The sequence below is a fragment of the Lissotriton vulgaris genome, chromosome 8 (genome assembly GCF_964263255.1).
Source record: "Lissotriton vulgaris chromosome 8, aLisVul1.2, whole genome shotgun sequence".
In the NCBI taxonomy this organism is placed as follows: Eukaryota; Metazoa; Chordata; class Amphibia; order Caudata; family Salamandridae; genus Lissotriton; species Lissotriton vulgaris.
This window is the reverse complement of record NC_141696.1, coordinates 60,303,385-60,326,998: the sequence shown is the minus strand read 5'-3', so window position 1 is coordinate 60,326,998 and position 23,614 is coordinate 60,303,385.

The window sequence follows — 23,614 nt, the reverse complement described above, 5'->3', positions numbered from 1 at the left end:
TATTGCACCTCTCCATGTGGATGAAGTCGAGCTGCAAGACCTCGAACGGGTACGTTGGAGGTGCAAAATGACCAGCTGGGGTTGGGATCCCTCTACCGGGATTGTGCTCTAAACACACCATACAGTTTCTGACCAGATTCTCTGCACATTTTGGGATACCACTATTCTGCCATACTGGGGCCAACAACTTGCATATTCCTTTCACGCTGACGTGTGCCATTCCATGGGCCATCGTCACCACTGCGAGCACATAAGCGTCAGGTAACAACCATCGCTGATGTTCTGACAGTTCGACCCAACAACCATTCGCATCTAACCTACCCTTGCTTTCTCTCCATTCATTCACCTCTTTCTCAGTCGCGTCAGCTTGTATACATTTCACGCTTTCGATGGTGTCCTCACACATACCCAGGTCGGGGGTCCATCTAGCAGGGCCTACAACATACATCCGACCCATTGTGTTCCTTGCAGTCTCTTTCGCCATCTCATCTGCAAATGCATTCCCTCGACCAACATCGTCTTGAATCTTTCTATGTGCACTGCATTTCACGATCGCGACTTGTAGGGGCAAGGTCAGTGATTCGAGAAGGTCGTGTACTAGCTGGCCATGTTGAATTTTTGCACCATGCGACGTCAGGAACCCACGTTCACGCCACAATCTTCCAAAACTATTAGCTACGCCAAAGGCGTACTGACTATCAGTGTACACATTTACTTGTTTTCCTTTCGCCAACACACATGCTCTTGTGAGTGCAACTAGCTCTGCTGCTTGTGCGGAGTTGTGGGGGATGCGAGCTGTCTCTACAATCGTGTGTAATGTTGTCACGGCATATGCTGCAGTCGTATCACCATTTGGCAACTTGAAACATGAACCATCAACCCATAAATTATCCTTACATTCAGGAAGGGGAGTGTCCTGCAAATCTACTCTCCCTTTTGTCTCTTCTTCTGTCCTAAAGCAGCAATCATGCTTTTTGACCTCATCTGTCTCTGCCGGAACGGGTAATAACGTGGCAGGGTTAAGTGTATCACACCTCTTTATGTGGATGTGACTTGCTAACAATGTCAATTCATAGCTGGATAGTCGAGCACTCGTTAGGTGTTGTGTCTTTGTTCTGTTTAGTAAAATATCTACTGCATGTGGGACCATAACGGTTAGGGTATTATTCATAACTAACCCAGCAGACTGTCGAATACAGACAGCTGCTGCTGCAGTGGCCCTCAAGCAATGCCTTGGCTACAGGATCTAGAGTCGCAGAGAAATACGCACATGGGCGTTGTTTGTCCCCAAAGTATTGTGTCAGAACTGATAACGCACAACCTTCTTTCTCGTGGACATATAATGTAAAAGGTTTGCTGTAGTCGGGGTTGCCCAACACAGGAGCCGAACATAGTGCCTCACGCAGTTCATGGAAACTCGTCTGACAATCTTCAGACCAAGGCAAAGGATTGGGTGTATCCTTACGGATTAGTGCCAGCAAAGGTTTGGCCAATAGTGAGAAGTTTGGTATCCATTGTCTACAGTACGATGTAATGCCCAAGAAGGCACGCACTTCTCTTTGTGTCCTTGGGACACTCAGTTCCGCAATTGCCTGTATTCTTTCTGGGGTCAGTCTCCTTCCCTCCTTCGATAAGATGTGACCTAAGTAGGTTACTTCTTGTCGGCAAAATTGTAATTTGGAAAGCGAGACTTTGTGCTTCATGTCACATAAATGACGTAACAATGACAATGTGGCTTGCTTGCAAATCTCTTCAGTATCTGTAGCGATCAGCAGATCGTCTACATACTGGATCAGAGTTGCGCCACCAGGTAGAACAATCGTATCGAGCTGTGTTTTCAGAGCCTGACTGAATATTGATGGACTCTCACAGTAGCCCTGAGGAGCGCATTTAAAGCGGAAGCTTTGTCCTCCTAGATTGAAGCCGAAGATATCCCTGCTCTCCTCGGCAATCGGGATGCTGAAGAAAGCATTCTTCAGGTCAATCACCGAAAACCATTTGGCTGAAGCTGGAACCATTGTCAATAAGGCAGTAATGTCGGGGACGACTGGAAACTGCGGTACAACGATCTTATTCACTTCCCTTAGATCGATCACAAATCGGTACACAGGGGGCTGTGAAGGATCGGTACGCTTTAAGACAGGCAAAACAGGACTGTTACAAATGTTGCCTGTAGTTTCTTCGATGACATCTTTCGCAATCAGGTCATGGATGATCGCTAACAAAGCCTTTTCACATTCTTTTGATATTCTATATTGGGGAACGCGTGGTAACCTAACATTCTCTTTCAATGTTATGACATATGGTGCTATCTCTAAATGACCCACATCGTTGGAGCCATTCGCCCAAAGTTCATCCGGAAGAGATGACAATTCAGTCGGAATTCTTTCTTTTGACAAATACATCGGGGAAATCACTTTCTTACCAAGCGTAAGTTGTACTCCCGAAGGAGAACAGTACAAGGTCGCATATAGTCTCTTCAGCAAATCCAAGCCTAACAAGTTTTCGCCACAACCTGTTGTAAGAATGAGGGGTGCTTCTAATTCGCATGGGCCAACAGAAAGGGGCATGGGATTGGAGATCGGGTTTCTAACAGGGGCGCCAGAGAAACCTACTGAGACATTCATTTCGCCAGACAAAGGTGCGCCAGGAAGTTTTGAGTGCATAATCGATCTTTTCGTAGCACCAGTATCCAGCAGAAATGGCTCCGACACTCCTGATGTAATCACCTCGACATAAGGTCCATTCTGATCTACTGGAACTGAAACAACTCCCTCTCTCTGTCCATGGCTGTCCTAGCAATTATTACCCTCATTCTCGTTTTCGGCGTAATAGTCATCAGCATAGTACTGAGCGGACCTTGAAGACGCATTATTCTGTTGGTCAAAGCTATTCATGGAATTTTGAGGCGGAAAAGAAGTCGTGTTCTGGGAGAAATTTCCACGGCCCCTACCTCTAGGAGCCTGTTGAACACCTCTACCTCTTGCGCCTGAAACACCATTTAAGCGTCGTGCAAGAACTGCACAATTACTTTTGAAATGACCCTCCTCTTTGCAATAGGCACATTGATTCGGCCATACGGAGAACGCTGATGGGAAAACTCGTTTCCTTGCGCATTTCTCGAATACTGTTGTGGCTGTTGATAATCGGGCTGACTAGCCGTGCGAGGCGGGTAGGCTTGCTGGAGAAGAGCCTTAGTTTTCAACTCTTTAGTCTTTTTGTCTGCCTTGTCTAGCTCGTCTTTGAGCCTATTTTCATAGTACTGGGCTGTGGCTAAAATCTGCACTGACGTGGAAACAGCCCAAGCACTCTCTGAATCTTTCAGTTTATTGCACAGTTCAGGAAGTAGATTATGTACAAATTTATCTACAAACAATCTTTGGCCACCCTCGGTAGCCATATCCTGACCACTATGGTCGGTGAAAGTCTCCTCAAATCTCGTGAAGATGGCAGACACATTCTCGTCTTTCTTCTGCTTGCATGCGGACAGTTTGTCCCAATTTACGCGTAATTCAGGCATTAATGTCTTCATGTACGCAATAATCCTACCGGGAAGTTCTGCTATTAAAGGCTCGGGTTTAGAACCGCCGACTTGTCTAGCATCAGTAGCGGTAATATTAACCCAAGAGTCACCTAGTTCTCGGTCATGGTCTGCATGACAAATTTTTAGTCCATAAAGGATGCGGAACAACGTTTCCAAACAGCATGTCTACATCTGCCAAATTCATTATACATGAGCTGGCAGTCTGTGATAATTCCTTGTAATATCCAGCTGGGCTTTTACGCGGATCAGGTAGTGTCTGTTTGAGTGCTAAAACTTCCGATCTTTTCCAGGGGACATGTACCCATATTCGCTGGAAATGTGGTGGAACAGGTGGTTGTGCATTCACATCACCTTCCCTCCATACTGGAGGAACCTTTCTCATGGGGTATTGTCGTACCCTTTTCCTATCTGCCACATCATCTTCGTACAATGATCCAGAGACGTTTCCCTTACTCCTATAAGATAACAATAGATCTATGGCTTTTTCAACATCGGCACCTACAATCATACCCTTATAAAACCTAGCACGCATTCGGAATAACTCATTCATTTTGTGTTTGGGATCGTTTGTCTCCAAATCGTTGCAAAGATATACACACATCTCCTCAAATACGTATCTTTGAGTGGGTGCATCCCATTGACTGAAAACTTCCATAACGGACTGAACATCATATTTAACAGTGTCGGTAACCCATTTGCGTGCTAACTCGTTTAGCGCTACTCTTTCCTCGTAATCAGGCAGTTGACTACGCAACTGTCTACGTTCTGTTTTAGGGGTCGTCTTAGGCGACCCAAAGAAAGGTGAGAACAGACCAGTGACAGTACTTGCCACTCGCTGTCTAACAGAAGGAGAAGCTTGCGGCGAGGCAGATGCGCCAGAAAAGACAGGCTGATGTAACGAAGAAGTCGAGGCAATAGCAGAGGAAGTTGATGCAGTAGCAGACGTAGTATCATAGTGGATAGTTGGAGCAGTAGGCAAAGTTATAGAAATAGATGGAGTATGTAGCAAAGGCGGCGGCCCTTGAGAAGGCTGCGCCGGAGAAGTAGGAACCAGCTGAAGAGGAGCTGGTGCTTGTGCAAGAGCTGTATTTCGTGCACCAGGGCGTGGTATAACAAAGGGCCTCGGAGGTCCAACAATACTTGATGTATATGGGGGTGGTGAGTTCAACAAATGGGACATTAGTGGATCTTTCTCGGATGTTCCCTTTGGACCTTGTCCCTCATGTGGTAACATCGGGTAGCATTTATCTACTGCTAGTTTCTTACTTCTGAGCATTTGTTCGTTTTCCTGCTCTTCCTCATTATCCCTGTACGCAATTGTAGCTTGTATCATTGATATACCTCTTTTATTTTTCTTTGCTAATTTCATTTCTTTCTGTTTGGCTTCTTTGCGCCATAAGCGAAAAGAGTCAAACATCGCCGGCCGGGCTTTCTTCTTGAACAATTTGACCTCGAGGTTGTCTAATATTTCTGAGTCAAAACTACCATGTTGGGGCCATTTTAAAACACCATCCTTGTGGGTGTATTTTATCCACACTTCATTATACGCAATAGGACCTACTCCGTGCTTTATATATAACTCATATGTTGGAGTTCCAATCGGAGAAACCGGACACGAATCCTCTAATCGGGAGTCCTTACTACAACCAAGACAAAACAAGTTTCCAAGTCTGCTAAGACCAGGCATCTTTGCTCACTAGTCTAGCTTCAAACTTCAAGGGTTTATCTAATTACGAATCCCTCGGCTTTGGGGCTTGCAAGTACCAAATCAAAGCGTATCTCAAGGATACCAAAAACTAAGAACAAAACTAAGGACTGGGAGACGCTCCACTTATACTTAACTGAGTATTGAAGATCGGTGACGTCACTAGAAGACTCGTCTATCGTTTCGCTCTACCAAGGATCACTGGGTCCAAAACAGGGCGATAGTCAGGGCAGCAGTCCTTCGTAGCCGTCGGGACGCGGGGAACCTCGCAGCAAAGACCTTCGGAACCACGTCGACATACAGGGGTCGCTGAAGTGGCTGGCCGTCCTCCGGAATTTTCACACGAAGCTCCTCACGAACATCTGGCTTGACCGTCGCCGCTTGATATCGCCCACGTTGGGCGCCAACTGAGGTGCCGGGTTTTTAGGACCCGGTGGTGCCAGGGGGTACAACACCCGAAGACCTCTAGGTTCTCCCTGTTCTGGACTACAGAAACACAGAGTCTTCTAGATGAAGTCAGAGATCAAGGTTTATTGGTTGCAACCAAGTAACATGTGTCCTAGAAATACGACAGCACGGGCCGTAAGTTCTCAGGAGACTGTTCGTTTTTACAGAACCAGCCTTCTCCTTATATACATAAATAATGGCTGCAGGCAAGAATACCGTAGTTTATGATATGGTCATACACATATTTTTGAAACAATACATTGAGCGAAGTCATGCTGGTCAGCACATATTTAGATGTTCAGTTTGTGATGGATTACCCAGCCAGGCCCAGAACTCCCATCAGATATCGATGAAACACCAATAAAGTCGGGCGCCTCCTCATCGTAAAACTGGCCATAAACAAGAAATATGGGCAGGTGTATGTGTATGGAAAACATGTTCTGTAGGTGGAGAATGGTTTATGACATGTTGTGCCTTGATGCTATCTTACTCGGCCACTGGGCGAGGAGCTGCCCAACCAGGTCTGGCTGGAGGCGGTGGAGTCAGCTTTGGCCAGGTCATGGGGAAGTCAGCTAAGGTGGACGTGTCCTTTCGGATCAAGCATGGCCTTAATCAATTGACTTATATGAGGGCAAGCCATGAGATGGATGCCGCTCACAAAATGGCGTCCGAGGGTTCGGAACGGAAACCACGATTTAAGGGTGTTAGCATCACTCAATCATGACGCAAATGCATAGAAATGATGTCCTAATCATTACCGGTCTGTTGATACCAAATTCGTCATGGTACGACGACATTTTACGACACGAGTGTTGGATCTCGGTACCGGGGGGCAACAGGGTCCGGAATCTCAGTACCACAACTTGCTTGCCTTTGAGGTGCTCTTTGGGGGGGTTCCGGGTGTTTGTGGGTGGGTTTCGGGGTCTGGGAGCACTGCTGGGACAGTCTAATTTTGATTGCATTTGCTTTTCAGGAAATCCGTGGTGGAAAACGGGAGTTATGACCTAGCTGCACAGCGCGTTTGGACCGAAGGCCGATAAATATTGTAAGTATGAGATTTTCCTTTTTGGCTGTTTGGGGGTGTTGTGCTTTTTTACGGGTGGTTTGGCGGGTCTTGGGGCATTGCTGGGAAGGTCTTATACCGGATAGAAGTGGTTTGGACAAAATCCCTGAGGAAAAAGTTTTTGCTATTTCTGACATTTCGCTCAATGTAGCGTTTTCGGGGGCCTGTTTGGGGGGCTTCCTGGTGTTTGTGGGTGGGTTTCGGGGTCTGGGAGCACTGCTGGCTATTGATACTTTTGATTGCAAGAGGTTTGAAGCAAATCCATGGTGGCAGAGGGGAGTTAGGGTAAAGAACTGGAGAAGTCCCAAGACACTCAACTGTTAAGAAGCCCTTTAGTGTATTTCCCTTATAACTCACAATGCCAACTGAATCCAAAGATGTACAGTGTTATGCAATTAAAACATATAGTGAACAAATCAAGAATCCTAAACAATGTGTTTGTTGTGTAAAATAAGTACAGTTTATTACAAATCAATAAAAACAATGTTCTATAACATAATTATAGTGCCAAATTTCAAGTACAGTTTTGGTTAAAAATTGTTATCGGTACAAAATACACAGTTAAAATGTATATAAAAAAATCACAGTTGTTGAGGTTGTCGACGCAGCGTTTCGGTGTGTAACGATACCACCTTCATCAGGACAAACAATTCTATACAAAAGAACGTTACAATTAGATACATACAATGGTTCATAAAACTTAGCATTTCTTTAAAAACATAATTATCACTGTATTAAGGCACATTTTTATTACACACGTTACATTGTTTGTTTCTATCAATCAAAGAGGGCTTCTCGTTGGTACATCATTCTAGCATTTGAGTTATACTGGGCTATACACGTGGTTCTTAACTATAGGGTCTTGGGGCATTGCTGGGAAGGTCTAATACCGGATAAAACTGGTTTGGAGAAAATCCATGCGGAAAAGCCTTTTGGCACTTTTTGTAACTTAGGGTTCGTTAGGGTTAGCCCCAGCAGCAGGATTGCATATGTTTGGGGGTGTTCTAGATTTTTGCAACTGAGTTCTGGGGTCTTAGAGCACTCGTGGGAATGTGTAATTTTGGTTGCAAGTGATTTGAAGAAAATTCATGGTGGGAAAGGGGGGATTTGACATAGTTAAAGAAAGCGTTTGCCACTATTCTTAACTTAGGGCTCATTAGGGTTAGCAGTATTTGTATTGCATGTGTTTGGGTGGGGGGCTGTTTGTGGGGGGGTTTGCGAGTCTTGGAGCGATGCTGGGTATGGATACTTTTGCTTGCTTGCAAGTGGTTTGAATACAATCCACAGTGGGTAAGGGGGTATTTGGGCCTACTTTTACTTTCAAAGTACGTTTTGTCACCAGTTTTCTACTAGGCCTCGTTTTTTGACATCTGATTGGGGGTCTTCTACATTTTTGCGACTGGCTTTAGTAAGGGTCTGGGTGGGAGCACTGCTGGGAAGGTCTAATTTTGTTCTAAAGCACAGTTTACAGTACACCTAGCTTGAGGGGAAAGATCCGCTAAATTAATTTGCCCATACTTATTTATCCTTCAAAAGGAGACTCAGACAGAGTACGCACTTTCAAAAATATTGTACTGTCTATTAGGAAACTCAAAGTGTGACTTTTTGCACTACACAGCGTACATACCTTATATTTATTTATCAGCGGTGTTCTAATATCACTTCCTGTTTTTCCAGCAATAATTACAGGCCGGGTTTCAGTCTGTGCAATGGGAAAAAAAGGATGAAGTCAGGCTTCACATTAGCGAGCCGCAATTCAGCATCCGCCAGGCAGGCAGTGGACAGGGTGTCTTCTGGTCACCAACATTGATGGACGAAGCGTCAGCTGGAATGGAGGAGTGCCGCTAATAGGAGGAATGGTTTGATGCGTGCAACTTACTTACCAAATTCAACAGAACAACTACAACAACATACAGATACAGTATCCATTCTTTTCAAATTATTTTTTAAGTAATGTTATTGCTGTGAACTTCTGTGAGTGTGACTCTGCATTTCTTGGATCTCTCTCTGCTTCTAAATTGATCCCTACAGCCATTCTATAGGTTTTACTTCGGCTATTTTTTAAACCTAATTGAATGTAAAACGTGTTTCTCTGAGTGCAGAGATAGGCAAGTGAAAACGCTGCAGCCCTGTACTGTCGCATTCTGTCATTCACGGTTGTCGAAAGTACTACTTACTTTTCAGTAACCATGCATGCAGTAGTGCATGCACTTCATTTATATCACTGAAAAGATTTATGGTTAGCTTTGTACCCAAAGATTTCTTTATCTTCAATTATTGTTTGTCCATGCTGTGCTTTTTTTTTCTTCTCTCAACAAAACTTACCCCAAAAAAAACCCCATTCCCATCCATTTTCCAAACCCTAACCCTCTTCCCCCGGGCTGTGTGGTTTTGATTGATGTGTGACTAAATGACAGCAATAATTCCACACACCTGCTGGGGAGGATAAGTTCATAGCAACAGGCTGGTGAAGGAATCCGAGGATATATTCTAGACTTACTCAGCTTCAGTACTATTTCTTGTAGTAGTAGCCAATGTCAAAGAAATTCAACGCAAGTACTAGTTATACTTTCAAAACTTTACCATTTGTTAGGCTACATTGTGGCACTGTTCTAGTGTACTGTCACCTGCTATATTCTCTATTGTACCGTTGTAATGCTCCAGTAAGGACAAAGCAGGTTTCATTTTCTTTTTTTCCATAGGCATGCAACTGCCACTGTGTCACACCACTAGTACCACCGCAATGAGGACATTTCATCCGCCCAGGATTGCCAACCTTAATCGCCATTTCCCGTGGAGCCATCCCTGGGCCTAGCCCTATTTCAAACACAAATTACAGGTAAGATAAGCGTTTGGTGGGAGGTAGTATAATGGAGTATTAGGAGAGACGAGAGATTGATAGTAGTACTACTAAAGTCCTAGGACTCTTGAATTCACTTACTCTGTGAGAGGCACTTAGTGTTGAAAACATTTAGCCATTTACACTTAAAGGAAGAAAACGACACAGACTTAAGTTTCAGGAAAACAAACTTACTGTTAAACCCCCACCCACCAGACTCAAAAGCAGTAAAAAACAGGTATGCTCAGATAAAGTTTCAAAAAGTATATTTGTGTAGCCCTAACAAAATAATCTCCCGCAAGACCCTTCCTAACCCCAACGATTGTCCTTCAAAAGTCCCCAAAACAACCCAACTCCCAATTCCCACCCCCCAAAAGTCTCTAAAAAAGGGGCAAGGGACACTACGGAAGGATGCTGTTCACTTTAGCGGCCAGGGCATCATACTCCTTGCAAAGGGTGGCATGGTCGGAGCGGAGGCCCTCCACCAAGGTCTTATATGTTAGGACCTCCTGCTCCAGGTAGGACACTCTGAGGCATAAGCGGCGCTGGCGTGCCTTGCAACTCCTGTGGGGGGAAGCTGCTGTCTTTGCTGCTCGGCGGTGGCGGTTGGCTTTGGTAGCCCGGCTCCGTACCGCTGGAGCACTGCGCTGGCTGGCAGCCCGTGGGGGCACGGAGGAGGATGCAGCTGTCCCAGTGGATGTACCAGTAGACTGCGTGTCCTCCTCCTCCAGGGCCACCAGCCGTCGATATTCGGCGACAGTGGCATCCAGCCTCCGTTGCCGGGCCATTCGAGCCAGCTCCTTCCTTGTTGGTTTTTTTGATTTGGAAGGAGCAACTATATGAAGAAAGAAAGACATAGTCTGTAACCAATGCTCCTTAAGATTAACACAAAATGATTGAGCAGAAAGTTGTGTCACAGTACAACTAGCAACTTGAAAGCACAGTACATAACTATTGAGGCCAGTATCTATCTAACCTCCCACTTCTTCATCCTTGCTCTAACATTAGTGGGAGTTTAAGGAACAAATTCTACGAGCACTATGGACTTCCATTACAGTCGACTATGACAGTACACCAGTCGTATTCTTCTTCTTCTCTCTTGTTTAGGAAAATTGGTACGTTATCTTATGCAAGCCGGCATAATGCCAGCGCAGTGAACTTGCACCCGAGAAAAACAGACGCACACCATGATGAGTGAGACAGACTTGCGTTACTGTACCGGTCCAGTACATGCAGGTGGTGAAGCTCTTACTTTTCTATTACGGGTGGCACTGAGAATACTCTGTTAAAAGGGCTACTGCTTAATTAATTTAACTTTCACCCTACAGTGCAAATGAGTACTAGAAAAGGAAAATGAAGAAGCTAAATAATCTGATTATCTATCACTTCACATGGGATATATTTGATTACATATGGGATGACTTTAGGTGCTTTGCTTTTTATTGAGTGAACAGTGATACACCCACACATGAATGACGTACTACTACTAAACTAAACTTATTAAGAGAGGTAGGGAGTGTCCACCGTAATAACTGGATATATGCTGTGCTTGCAGTTGCAATACAAACTACTGCTACTATTCATGGTAGTATTTGGACAAAATTACAACTTCTTTTTCCTTGCCTTTCCTACACTGGAACGGACGTGCGGGTGCGGTGTTACATGCTCTTCAAAGTAACACTTAGTTCATCCAGTGACCGTCTACTCTCTCTAGATACACATATGCTATCTAAGAGTCAGATAGTACCATGATACAGGCATCCATCCATTCAAAGTATATGCACACATACAGTTTCTGTTTCACCCACCCAGGCTGTTCTCCTTCCACCCATCCTTGTTTCATCATTCACCCAGCCATGCACCATACCATATTCTTTCCTTCCCAGCCACCTCGGGGACCAAGCAAACACATATCATTCTTCTTTGCCAGTCATCATTACATTTCTCGTCCTTTCACACTTATTTACACCCTTCTTTCGCTTTTCGTTCATCCCATCCATCAAGTTCATCTCAGATCTGATTGGGATTCTTCTCGCCCAAAACTTCACAGCTAAGTCGAAGTACATTTAGAGGAGGCTACTGCCTGGTTGATTTATAATACACCCGTGCAGAAAGCACACTCTGCAGTCTTCAATCTCAATAAGTAAGGAATATATAGCTTAACTCTGCCCGCCACCACGGTGTGAACCCTCACAGGCACATTGGTGTCGTCCGGCACTTGCACCGCCTCCTCCCCAGAAGCGTTCTCCTCATCCAGCACCACCACCTCCGCACTGGCCCCGCCACCAGATGTTCCACCTACAAAGTACATTTAAGAATGTTAGAATACACCACTCACTACTATATAATATTTGGTCTAGGAATAAAGAAATGTGAAAAAAACAGAAAACAATGTAATAATTTGTGACTGTCTACTCTAAAGTAAAAATGTCCCTTTTTCCAGGGAAGGCTGTTGTCTTGCTGCACTTTTTGGCACAACTGATGAATGCTTGCTTTTTATTTTTAACACGCACCACTTTTTCTCCTAACAGACAGAAGCTTGACTTCTAAGAACACGAGCAAGATCAAGTTCAAACCAGGTGAGAGCTCGGCTCGACCACAAGAAATGTGTTCAATTAATCGTCAGCACTAAGCACTTTTCCATTTTCAGTTAAACGTTTAGTTTAATGACAAACTTGATTTTAATAAATGTGTTTACTTTTAATAAAACTTTTAAACTTAAATAGACTCTGTTGTTTTTGGTCCTCCAGACTAGAGTGGCTGAGCTAAAGGTTTTGCAATTTTTGCAAGCATGAGTCCGTGCCTCTGACACTTCTTGACTCTGACTCCGTACTCTTGTCCTGCGTTGGATAATCATCATTGGGGATCAATCATCGGTGACTTTGGGAGCTAAATGACTCTGCCACACTATCTAGTCAGTAAGGAGATTGGGGGTTCAACTACAAAGTCTGTTATCACTAAGGTATGTGGAAAGTCTAACAGCGCCTATTATAATTGATAAGCTAAGCAATGCATTATTTAGTGTCCATAGTTCTGTTTGTGCAGATTTGTCCCTGCAACAGTAGTAGAATGGATTGTCCTCCTATCCAAACCAAAAGTAAAGTAGTATCTTATTCTTTCTTGGTGGTCATTCACCTTTTTATTGTTGGCAATTGTCAAAGCATAAACATTTAGAAAACTTGAAAAGACATTATGGACAATCCCAGAGGACTGCACTCAGTGCATAGAGCTATTGCTGACTAGAATGGGAGTCCAATGGAATTGCCAAATGTGCAATCTTAGTTAGCTACACAGACAGACTAATAAGAATAATCTAGTAATACCACAGGGAGTCATAGTCGAGGCAGGATAAGAATTTAGATACAGTCTACAAGAAGATCAAAGACGATTTAGAAAAAATCGAATGAGGAACGCTAGGAAAAAATAGGTACTCTATATTAAAATGAAAACTTACTGGGGCCAGCAAAGGAGCCCTCGCCTGACCGATCCTGGCCTGCATCGAGTTCCACAGCAGCCTCCTCCTCTGTCCTCTTGCCCCTAGGGGGAGCTGATGTACAACATGAAAGAAAGAAAGACCAGAAAACATGGATGATATTTGTCAACCAAATCAAACATTTCAAAAGAACAATAACAAAATATTTTGGCGAAATAGCAAATAGACAACTATTCCACGGGATATATTGACCGATCTCATGTGGTCTACTACGTTATTAGTATTGCTTGATTTGCGGACCGTCGACTTGGAAAGTTCTTATGTAACTCACTAAACAAACTACTAAAAAGGTTCGCCTAGGACTGGCAGGCAGCAGTCCGCAGCACGCGAAGTGACAGACAAAGTCCATCGTGATTGCAGATCAGCGACAACACTAAAAAGTTTCCTACTACATTAACCAGTCATTAAAATACTCAAACTATCAATCCACCACCACTATTTCTTCTTATCGCCATGTGTACAAAGGAAGGACTGGACTTGAGTCTGTAGGGGCTGATTTAGAAGCCCCTTGCGGCTCTTTTGCTCCATTGTTGCGTGACTTTTGTGACGCAGCGGCAGAACAAAAGAGGCGCCATGGTGCGGCGTATATTAACAACGTGACGCATATGGGAGATGCATCACGTTGTAAAGCCCTGCGCCATCAGGGGGCGTTCCGGCGCAAGGGAGGGCGTTCCTGCGCAGGAACGCATCCTAAAAGTGGCTGAGGGAAATCTACAAGATTTCAATCAGTCACTTTGAGGAGAATGATGCGTGACTCAAACCCTGCGCCTGCTTGAAGCAGACATATGGCTTGACACAGCATTGGGGAGATAGGGCACCCCAGAGCATTGATGGAGCTGCGCCATCGTTGCGACGCAACTCCAGCAATGCGCCGCCTTTACGGCACAGATGCGTAACGCTTTGGTGACGTTTTGGGCCCATGGTGAGCCGCATTGAAAATACGGCGCACCATGGGTGGTGGTGGCGTGGCACACAATTACTGGCGCATCCCTGCTACTTTGCAGGGATGCGCCGGTAATTAAAAATCTGACCCATAGGGCTCCATTAGGATGTCGGGCGAATCGCCACCGCCATGGTGGCGGTGGCGATCCGCCCGACAGAAATGACCACCCGCCACATTACAATGGCGGGGGGGACCGCAACGTAGGGAAACACAGCCCACCACTTTTCCTCCCCGGTCGCATTGCGGCCGGGGCGGAAAATGATTAATATGGTGGCGGTGTTACAATGGCACGAGTGCAATGCCTTTCCGCGGCGGCAATGCCGCCACGGAAAGGCAGGCGGTGTTCACTCTGGGGGCCCCCTGTGGGCCCCCGGAGTGAAGGCCAAAGGGGGGTGGCACACGGGGGGTACCGTTGGTACCCCCCTGCATTTACATAATCAAAGCGGTAGGCACCGCGCGGTGCCTGCCGCTTTGATTATGTAAATGCTGCAAAGCAATTTTAGTATTGTGGCGGGCGGAGCACAGAGCTCCGCCCGCCACAATACTATAAATACAGGATGTGCCCGCCACTGTGGCGGGCACATCCTAATGGTGTGTGCGGGACCCTTGCCCCTAGGGCGGGCGCTCCCGATTTACGATAGGATGGCGGGCGGGCAAAGCCCGCCCACCATCCTAATGGGGCCCTTAGTGTCTAGCATTACGCAGTTCTTTAAACTACACTCATACATAATTTCACAGGCCAATGAAATGAACACAAAATCGAAAACAAATAAGCATAGTAGCAACGCTACTGAGAAGGAGAGCAGTGCACAGAAGATTTTGAAATATAATTTACCTACAATGTAATCAGCAGCATTAATGCTCTTGGTAAAAAACACAAATTTGCAATATAATAACACACAGAGCAGGAGGAAACAGAGTAGTAAAGAAATAGCTACTACTACTCACCAAGCCCAGGGATCTCAAGGCCGAGCAGGTTGAGCAGATCGCGTTCCCGGTCCAGGAGATCCGTCCAACGGTGGGTGGCCTGGTTGTAGGTGCGCCGGACCCGAGAGTGTTGGTACATGGCCCGCACACCTTCTCCCACCGCTTCCGGCGCTCCAGGATCCCGTACCCGCTAGCGATCTTGCCGCCTGCCATGATGGTCCTGGGGAGGCGGCGCTGAACATAAAAAATTAGTGCGGCCACCTCCTCCGCGCTGAAGATCTCCCGGGGTGCGACCTGCTCCCCCCTCAAACACCCGCACGGGAGCCGGGCACGGGGTGCGGGACCCTTCCCCTTCTCGGGATGCTTCCCGGCTCCCTTTACCATGGTCTGGGCAGAAAGGAAGCTAAATAATAAAGAAGAAATAGAATAGGGAAGAAGAAAAGAAAAGAGTTTAAAAAGTAGTTTAAAATTAACCAAAAGTAGCAGAAAACACAAAAATATAGAGCTAGAAAAATAGAGGGATAGATAATAAGTAAAATAGATCAAAAAAACTTCAAACAAGCGAAGGATGGCAGAGATTAAGAGAGGATACAAAAAGCATGCCCAGAACCATAGCAATGAATGAGAAACAAGATGGCCGTGCCCGTTCACGACCGCATGGGTAAGTTCGCGCGAGATTTTCCTCGCGATCACACGCGAAATTGTACTAGCGAGCCGCACACTTTGCGAGATTACACATTGCGCCCGGAAACGGAAATACGTCATGCAAACAAGATGGCCGCGCCCGTGAACGACCGTGAGGGTAACTTCGCGCCGTTGCGCTACAAGTGGCTCGCTAAAACGCACAAAACCTTGCGAACTAACACGCCGCAAAAAAACAAATCGCAAATTCGCACGAATTCGCGGCTTCCGAATTCGATCTTGCGCAAGTTCGCGCCCCGCGAATCCCGCGAAATTGCAGAAAAACGAGTTTTGCAAAACTGAAAGCACCCAGCAGGTGCAAAAGTTCAAACTCATCATTAGTAACCATTCCCTGTAGTGCTTCCTGACTGGGGCCCCTCCAGAGGTCAGTTGCTAGTTGCAACTATTCTATGACCCTGCTCTGACCCTCTCAGCAGGCTCATAGAATAGCTACAAGTAGGCCACAAAGGTCCTGGAGAAAAAAAATTGCACTGCAACAGAAAGCAAATTACAGATAATGAAGCAGGTGCCAGGCTGGAATTTTAAAACAGTGACACATTAATAAATCAACCCCAAATTAATTCATGTCAGTTGAAGCAGGGCAGGTGTGCTTGCTTCCCCCCCCCCATAATCTACAGTGATGAACCAGAGGGTGGCATTGATGTACCAGAGGGTGGCATGGGTGAAACAGAGGGTGGCAGTGGTGAAACAGAGGGTGCTGTGAACCTGTGATGAATGAACCAGACGTAGAAACAACATAGTTGCGACCGTTGCGAGCCGACAAGTAAGTTTGCAATTGCGAACTGGTACAAAACCCTCGCGAACTGGCAGAAACCCTTGCAAACGCAAAAAAAAAATTCGCGAGAATTCGCAGATTTTGAGGATTGCAAGTTCGCAAATACGCAAATTCGCGAACGCCAGATTCGCAAAATTCGCCCATGCTTAGACACTATCATGAGGGTACCATACACCTAGGGTGGTGACCAGACTTCCATTATTCAAGTTACCCGGGGGTGGGGGGATAGTCAAAGCTGTATACTGTATACTGTATAGTGGCCCCTTTTTTGTTTTTGTTTTACATTAATGCCCTAGATGCTTTTCTAAAGCCCCTTACGTCTGATATACCCAAAATTGCCATGCGTTCAGTCCTCGTACTTTTGTACGCAGACAACGCATTGGTCTTAGCATGCACCGCAAATGGCCAGCAAATTCTTTTGGATGGGTTTAATTCCTTTATGCAGGATTTGAAGATTAAGATCAACCATAATAAATCATACATCTTGATTATTGTCCCAAAAAATACTTGCTCCCAAAAATTCTTATTGGAGGGACTCCCACTATGAAAATATCAAATTTCAGCATTTTGGTTATTTTATTTTCTGCCAATATCACCCAGAAGTGATGAATAAATCAGAGGCCACAAGCAAACAAAGCAGCATGTGAAACAGTTTTTTATATTTTTCCAGGAAATTGAGCTACAAACCTCCAAAAGAAATGATGATGCTGTTTAAAAGCAAATGTTTGCCAGTGGCTACATATGGAGTGACAGTATGGGGGTACTCTTCTGTGAAGATCCTTCAGTCGGTAAAGAATAGATTTCTGAACAGACTTTTAGGACTCCCTTGATCTATTACCAGCCTGATTACCCACAACAAATTAGGGTTAGCATTCCTAGAAGACTTGGTAGACTTGGTAGGCGTAGCTCCCATCCTTTTATTGGCCAAAATGTGGTCTGCCTCTGAGGTAATTTTTACCCCTAGTATCATGGGAGACTGCCTGAAACAAAGTAAAGCGCAAATCATTCCTTGGTTAAATTATATTGAAATCACTGTCCAAGATCTTGGGGCATATTACCAACAACTAGCGATAATTATTGCTGTGTTGGCTTAGCAGCAATATTTTTATCGCCGAGCTTTCTATTATCAAGGTTTATCTCCTAAGCGATAAAAATCGGCCGAAATGCATGAATATCGCTGAAAAGTCCGCGATATTCATGCATTACCGAGCTAATGCTCTTAGCCATGTTAACAACCTACCATTGGATAACATGGCTAAATCGCTAAAAAAACAGGGAAGGTGGCCAGCTCGGGACAGCAGACCAACATGTCTGTTTGCTTTTAAATAAAGCAATTTTTTTAATGTAGCCTGTTTTCCTTAAAGGAAACTGGGGTGCATTTCAAAAACAAAAATGAAAAGTTTTCTTTTCAGTTTTTAAGAGTAAGCAGTGGTCCCTGAGAACACCACCTGCTCTTAAAATACGTTTTTCCAATACATTCACAAAGGGGAAGGGGTTCCTTAGGGACCTAGTCCCGTTGACTAATGGGTCACCACCAACTTTAAGTGGGTGGTAAAATGTGAATGTTTTGCGACCCCATTTCTGTTGCAAAACATTCTTACATACTAGTGCGACTCACTATTAGGAAGGGACGCCCTTAACACGCCCCTTCCTAATACCGAATCACTAACTCATTTCGCGATTTGGTAATAGGGTACCAAATTGCAAGATGGGCCTTTGAACATTAAAAAAATGCTTTTTTTCTGGTCGCAAATGGCTCATTTTTGTGAATCGGCCATTTAAGATATGAAAAAAGCTACGTACATGTGACCCTAGGTTTTTGAAAGAAAAAAATACTGAAATTTTCTAGTCATAGTTTATGAGCTAAGTATAACTTTCAACCCCCACCAGTCCCTGATTATGAACTCACATATTGCATCACTTGTTACTGTTAAATTACATAATTGATGACATCACTGATGACATCTCAAATGACATAATTGATGAAATCGCTGATAGCGTCATAGTCATATATAGCCTAGAGTTACTCAGTGTACATGTGTGGGTCCATAGCATGGAAATAACGTTAGCTTCTAAAAAAAGAGGTCCCTAGTGTATCATTGTTTTACCATTCCAAAATGGCCAACATGTTGGTTCTAATCATGGCGGCGATGTGGGAATTTTTAAGACAACAATACACAAAGTCATTGCAAGACAGTCACCCCCTGCTATTTCTAATTTTGTTATGGTACGCACATGCCCACCATCTTTCTTGTTTACTGCCTGTTTTACATGCATTTATCTTGCATATGTGGTTGAGTTTGTTTGTTTTCTTGATTTTGTGCGTGTGTTTCTTTATGGTTGTGTAACTGGGTGAATGCAAAAATGATCCAGTGGGTGAATAAATGGATGGTTGAGTGATATAAAGTATGAATGATACATGTGCTGGGTGTATGTGTGTCTGCGTGAAGGACAATACATGAAGGGTGAAGTGTTGTGCAGCGTGCACATTGGTGAGTGTGTGCTGGCAGTTTGTTTTTTTGCAAATAGTACATCATGGCACAATACAGAAAAGCTGCAGTACTGAGCAGTGCACACAGAATGAATGTGTGGGTTAAACGTAATGTGTCTGCGATGGCACAGTGCATGGAGGTACCAGTACTGGATAATGAATGCGCTGTGGCCATACACTGAGTGCAAGTGTGCCTGTTACATGGATGTCTCTGGGGTCCATTTTGGGAAGCCTATGTCTTCCTGGTAAAGACATGAGGGGACGAGGAATTCCCCCAGATAGATTTGCCTATTGCTGCATTCCTGTAAGTTGGGTGGAACAAACTGGAGGAAGGGAGCGAGAGATCCCCATTACACTTTAAAAGGGCGCCCTATGATTCAGTGAAAGTTCACAAGGAAAGAGCCTGGACACATTTCAGGAAGGGGCTGATAAGGGAATCATAATGAGTAGGATTGCGAGCCCGTGATTAACCTTTTGATGCACATATCACTGTTGCTGACTCCGTGGTGTGAACTCTAGTCTCTCCTAATGGTCGTGTTGTGAGACTATCAGCTTCAGAGTCTCTGCTGCTGTGACAGCCTTTCAAGAGGAAGAAGAGAGAGAAACGTGTACACTTCAAAGAAGCAGAACCCCAACATAAAACCTCCGAGACCCAGGCCCAAAATCACAGTTGGTGTCTGGAAATGGCTATAAGAAGGAGAGTTTGAGACACCCAATGTTGTCATCTGCCAAGCAGCCAGGTGGGTTCTGTGAGGAGCGGAAGCTATGCAAGATTTCTGCCTGTGACCAGGAACGAGGACCAAGGCCCGCTAGTCTCCCTTCTGGGTGAGGAGACATCACTCAGGAAAACGAATACCACCTGCCCTGGAGCAACCTGCCACCAGCCGCTCCTGCTTGCCAAGACCAGTGTGCCATATGAGGAAGAGGAGAGTGTTGGACTGCAGGGTCCAGTGGGGAGCTCTGCAGAGAGGACTTCTGGTGTGAGGTGAGAAGAGACTTCTGTGTATTGAACTGGTGCCCATGTGCAGGATTGAATCGGCAACCCCAATATGCCAGGAGAGGGACACCATTGATGGAGCAAGTGTGAAACCCATAAATCCTAATGTGGTGACCCCATATGCAAGAAGGGGCCACTGTAGAAGTGACTGTGCCAACAAACCGCTAAGACTATTGTGCACCTTAGCAGCGACTCCGTAATCCAGAGGGGCCCCCGTGGTGTAAGTGGTTGCACAGGAGAGGTTGACCCTTGCCAGCAGGTACCGCAGCAACCTTGCATGCCAGAAGTGGCTGCCAGTACCAAGTATTGACGAGGTTGGGCTGTCACCTGGGGACATTGAAATTGTGACCTGTGGGTCAAAATTGAGCACTGAGACCTGTCCCAAGACCTGCTCAGTGGACTCGAAAGGATGTCAAGAGGGCTTGCTTCATCGCTCGGATTCGGTTGAGAGCAAAAAGATTCACACCCTCACCTAGTGTGGTGAAAAGTTGAACTTACTGTGCCAATAGAAGCCTAGAGAACCTCAGATCCCTGATGAGGCCAGCCGCACTGGTGAGAAGAGAGCCTGCATCTGCCAGATGTTGCCCCATGTCCTGCGTGCAGACCAACTCGAACAAGACTGGTGCATTGCAAGTGCACGTGCTCAGAGCACTCACTGTCATGCTGAATGTTTCCCGTGCTGCTGTAGTGTGTAAGACTTGATACTTGGGGGCAGTGGGTCTTACGCAACTGGTTCAGACCCCTACTCACGAGGCGGGACATACGCTAGTTGGTATTTTTACATCTGCTCATAGCCTCACTTGCACAGAGACCTTGCCTCTGACATGGTCAGATCACTCCCTCATTAAGTTCGACCTCCCAATGACTTTCTTTGGACCCGGTGGGACCTCCAATACCCCAGCCGTGATCAGAAGAAACTGGGGTTTAATGGATAAAACAATCCTTCGCACCCAGCTGGAGATCTCCCGCCCACAGTTACACGGTCACCCCGACCTAACAGTCCCTAAATATACTGACTGGCTAAATGAAGCGTTCAAAGCCTCTGTACCTATCAAAAAAACTACAGATAATAGATTGAGTCCCTCAGCCCCCTGGTTTTCCGACGCTCTTCGGAAAGAAAAACAAAGCATTCCATCAATTAGAAAGGCGTTGGCGCGCAAATTACCATTCTCTAGAGAAAAGAATCTACAAGACCGCCTTATCACAGTACAAAAGTCTACTGATCTAAAAAAAAAGGGACTATTTTACCGAACAGATTGAAGATGCTAAACATTCCTCTAAAGTACTCTTTTCAGTGGTGACTCGCCACTCCCAAGACCTTGGGTGTTAAGGGTAATCAAAAGACGTGTGATGACCTTGCAGCTACTTTTAAAACCAAAGTGCTGAATATCTAAAGATTTTGAGGACACACCAGTCCTTTCCCCTCTCATCCAACCCCCTACTAATGACCAGGATATTAATATGCTGCTTACCTTCTCGTCAGTCTCTTCTGAAACCGTGGCTAAATACATTCACGAAGCAAAATTTGGGTCCCCTGCTGACCCTTGCCCGCCAGCACTCCTGAAAGAAGTTGCAGATCTGTTGAGTGCTGGGTAACAGAAATTTTTTTTTTTTTTTGTAAAATTTTTATTTAGCAATATACCAGAGGAAACAGGAAAAGGGGTGGGGAAATAGTAAGAAGGGGAACAGAAAGAGTGGGAAAGACAGGCGACATTCCGCCATAAAACCCCACACAGGGGGAGCATAGCAATGAAGGGGTGGGCATGTGCAAAGGGAGGGCGACAAGGCTCCAGAGTCCGCAGAGGGCCAAGTGCAATCCAAAGAAACAACAGGGGAGCGTCCGCACAGTACAGTCCCGTGGGCGGGACAGGTCTCCCAGCAGCTAATCCGGCTACGTCAGATAGAAAGGGCAGCCCAGGCAATACCAAAAAGGCGGAGCGCCCCACAAGCAGTGCCAGTCGCACCAAGGGAAAAAGGGAAGAGACAAACAAGAACCCCAACGACCCCCCGCCCCATCCTCCCCAACCTCACCCTCCCCCCAAGTGACGGTGACCACAGGCATACAAAGCAAAAAAACAGACGTTTCCCGAGATCAAAGTTGAAAGAGATGGAGGGACCGCAGCGTTGATGGGCACACTGCTGAAGGTAGACCCCGGGACAGAAATCTCACCAGCGGCCCCCAGTGGCACATAAAGTTCTTAAATCGCCCTAGAAAAATGTCAGATAGGCGTTCCATGCTCAACAGGCGCCACAAGCGAGCATGCCACAAGGAAATAGCGGGGGCAGAGGGCGACTTCCATGCTGCCGCTAGAGTCAGTTTAGCCGCACCCAGGCACAACCACATGATACGTTTATCTGCCCTAGTCTGGTGCTCAAGGAGCGGGTCTCTCAGCCCCAGTAAGACAAAGGCCATGGAGTCCGGGATTGGATACCCCAAAATATCCTTAATATGGGAAAGAATCTCGGCCCAAAAGGGCTGGATGGTGGGGCACTCCCACCAAATATGAACAAAGTTCCCCAACATCCCACAGCCCCTCCAGCACCTATCCGAGGCAGTCGGGAAAATGCGGTGCAGTTTAGAGGGGTACAGGTACCAATCAAAGATGAGTTTCATGTGTGCCTCCCTGAGGTCAGTGGAGTGATTGTGCGCTGTTACATCTCGCCAAAGGCCCTGCCACTCTGCAGCGGAGATGTCTCTCCCCAATGCAGTCTCCCAATGGTCCTGATAGCGCGGTCGCGGCGACACCGCAGTGTCTAGCAACAGTTTGTACAAGAAGGAAATTGCTCCCTTCATGGTGGAGGTGCGGAGGAGGAAAGATTCAAACTTCGAAAAAGGTCTGGTGGCCGCCTCTACCACCGCCGGTGACGTCGCCCAATGCAGGAGTTGGAGATGGCGAAAGCGTTCCGATGGAAGAACACCATAATCCCTCATACAATTGTGGAAGGTGAGAGGTTCCACGCCATGAAACAAGTGGGTGAGGGCTCTACAGCCACCCTCCCTCCAAGCGTCAAAGGGACCCTCCGTCTGGGCGGGGGGGAAAGCCGGATTGAAGTGGATCGGGGTGAACGGGGACGGGAAGGTGGTCCAGCGGTCGTCACCACTCACCGTGTCCCAGACCTTCAGCACAGTACTCGTGGGAGTGCTAATGTAAGCGTTTTTCGGGCGGTCTGGCTTAGGCTTCCAGGCTAGGTCCCAAATGGAGCGGCCTGCTACGCTCCTATCCATGTGGAGCCAGTGCTTCTCCGACAGTTGTTGAGACCACTCCACCAAGACCCGCAGCTGAGCGGCTTTGTAGTATAAGAGCATATCTGGGAAGCCCACCCCCCCCTCCATGCGTGGGCGCCGCAGTACCGCAAATGGAAGACGTGCCCGGCCCCCCTGCCAGACATATCGCAGCATCGCGGTCTTCAGCCGGCGGAAATAGTCGAGGCCGACCGGAATGGGCAAAGCCTGAAACAAGTATAATAGTCTGGGAAGGAGCACCATTTTCAGGGCGTGAATCCTACCTAGCCACGAGATGTATTTAGGTTTCCACCGCTCCAGTTCACTCTTAACGGCGGATAGCATCGGGGGAAAATTAGCGTGGAACAGGGCACCCACGGTGGGGGTCAGCCGCACTCCCAAGTAAAGCAGGGACGTCGACGCCCACGCGAGTGGGGTGAGCGGTCTGGTGAGCTGCACCTCTTC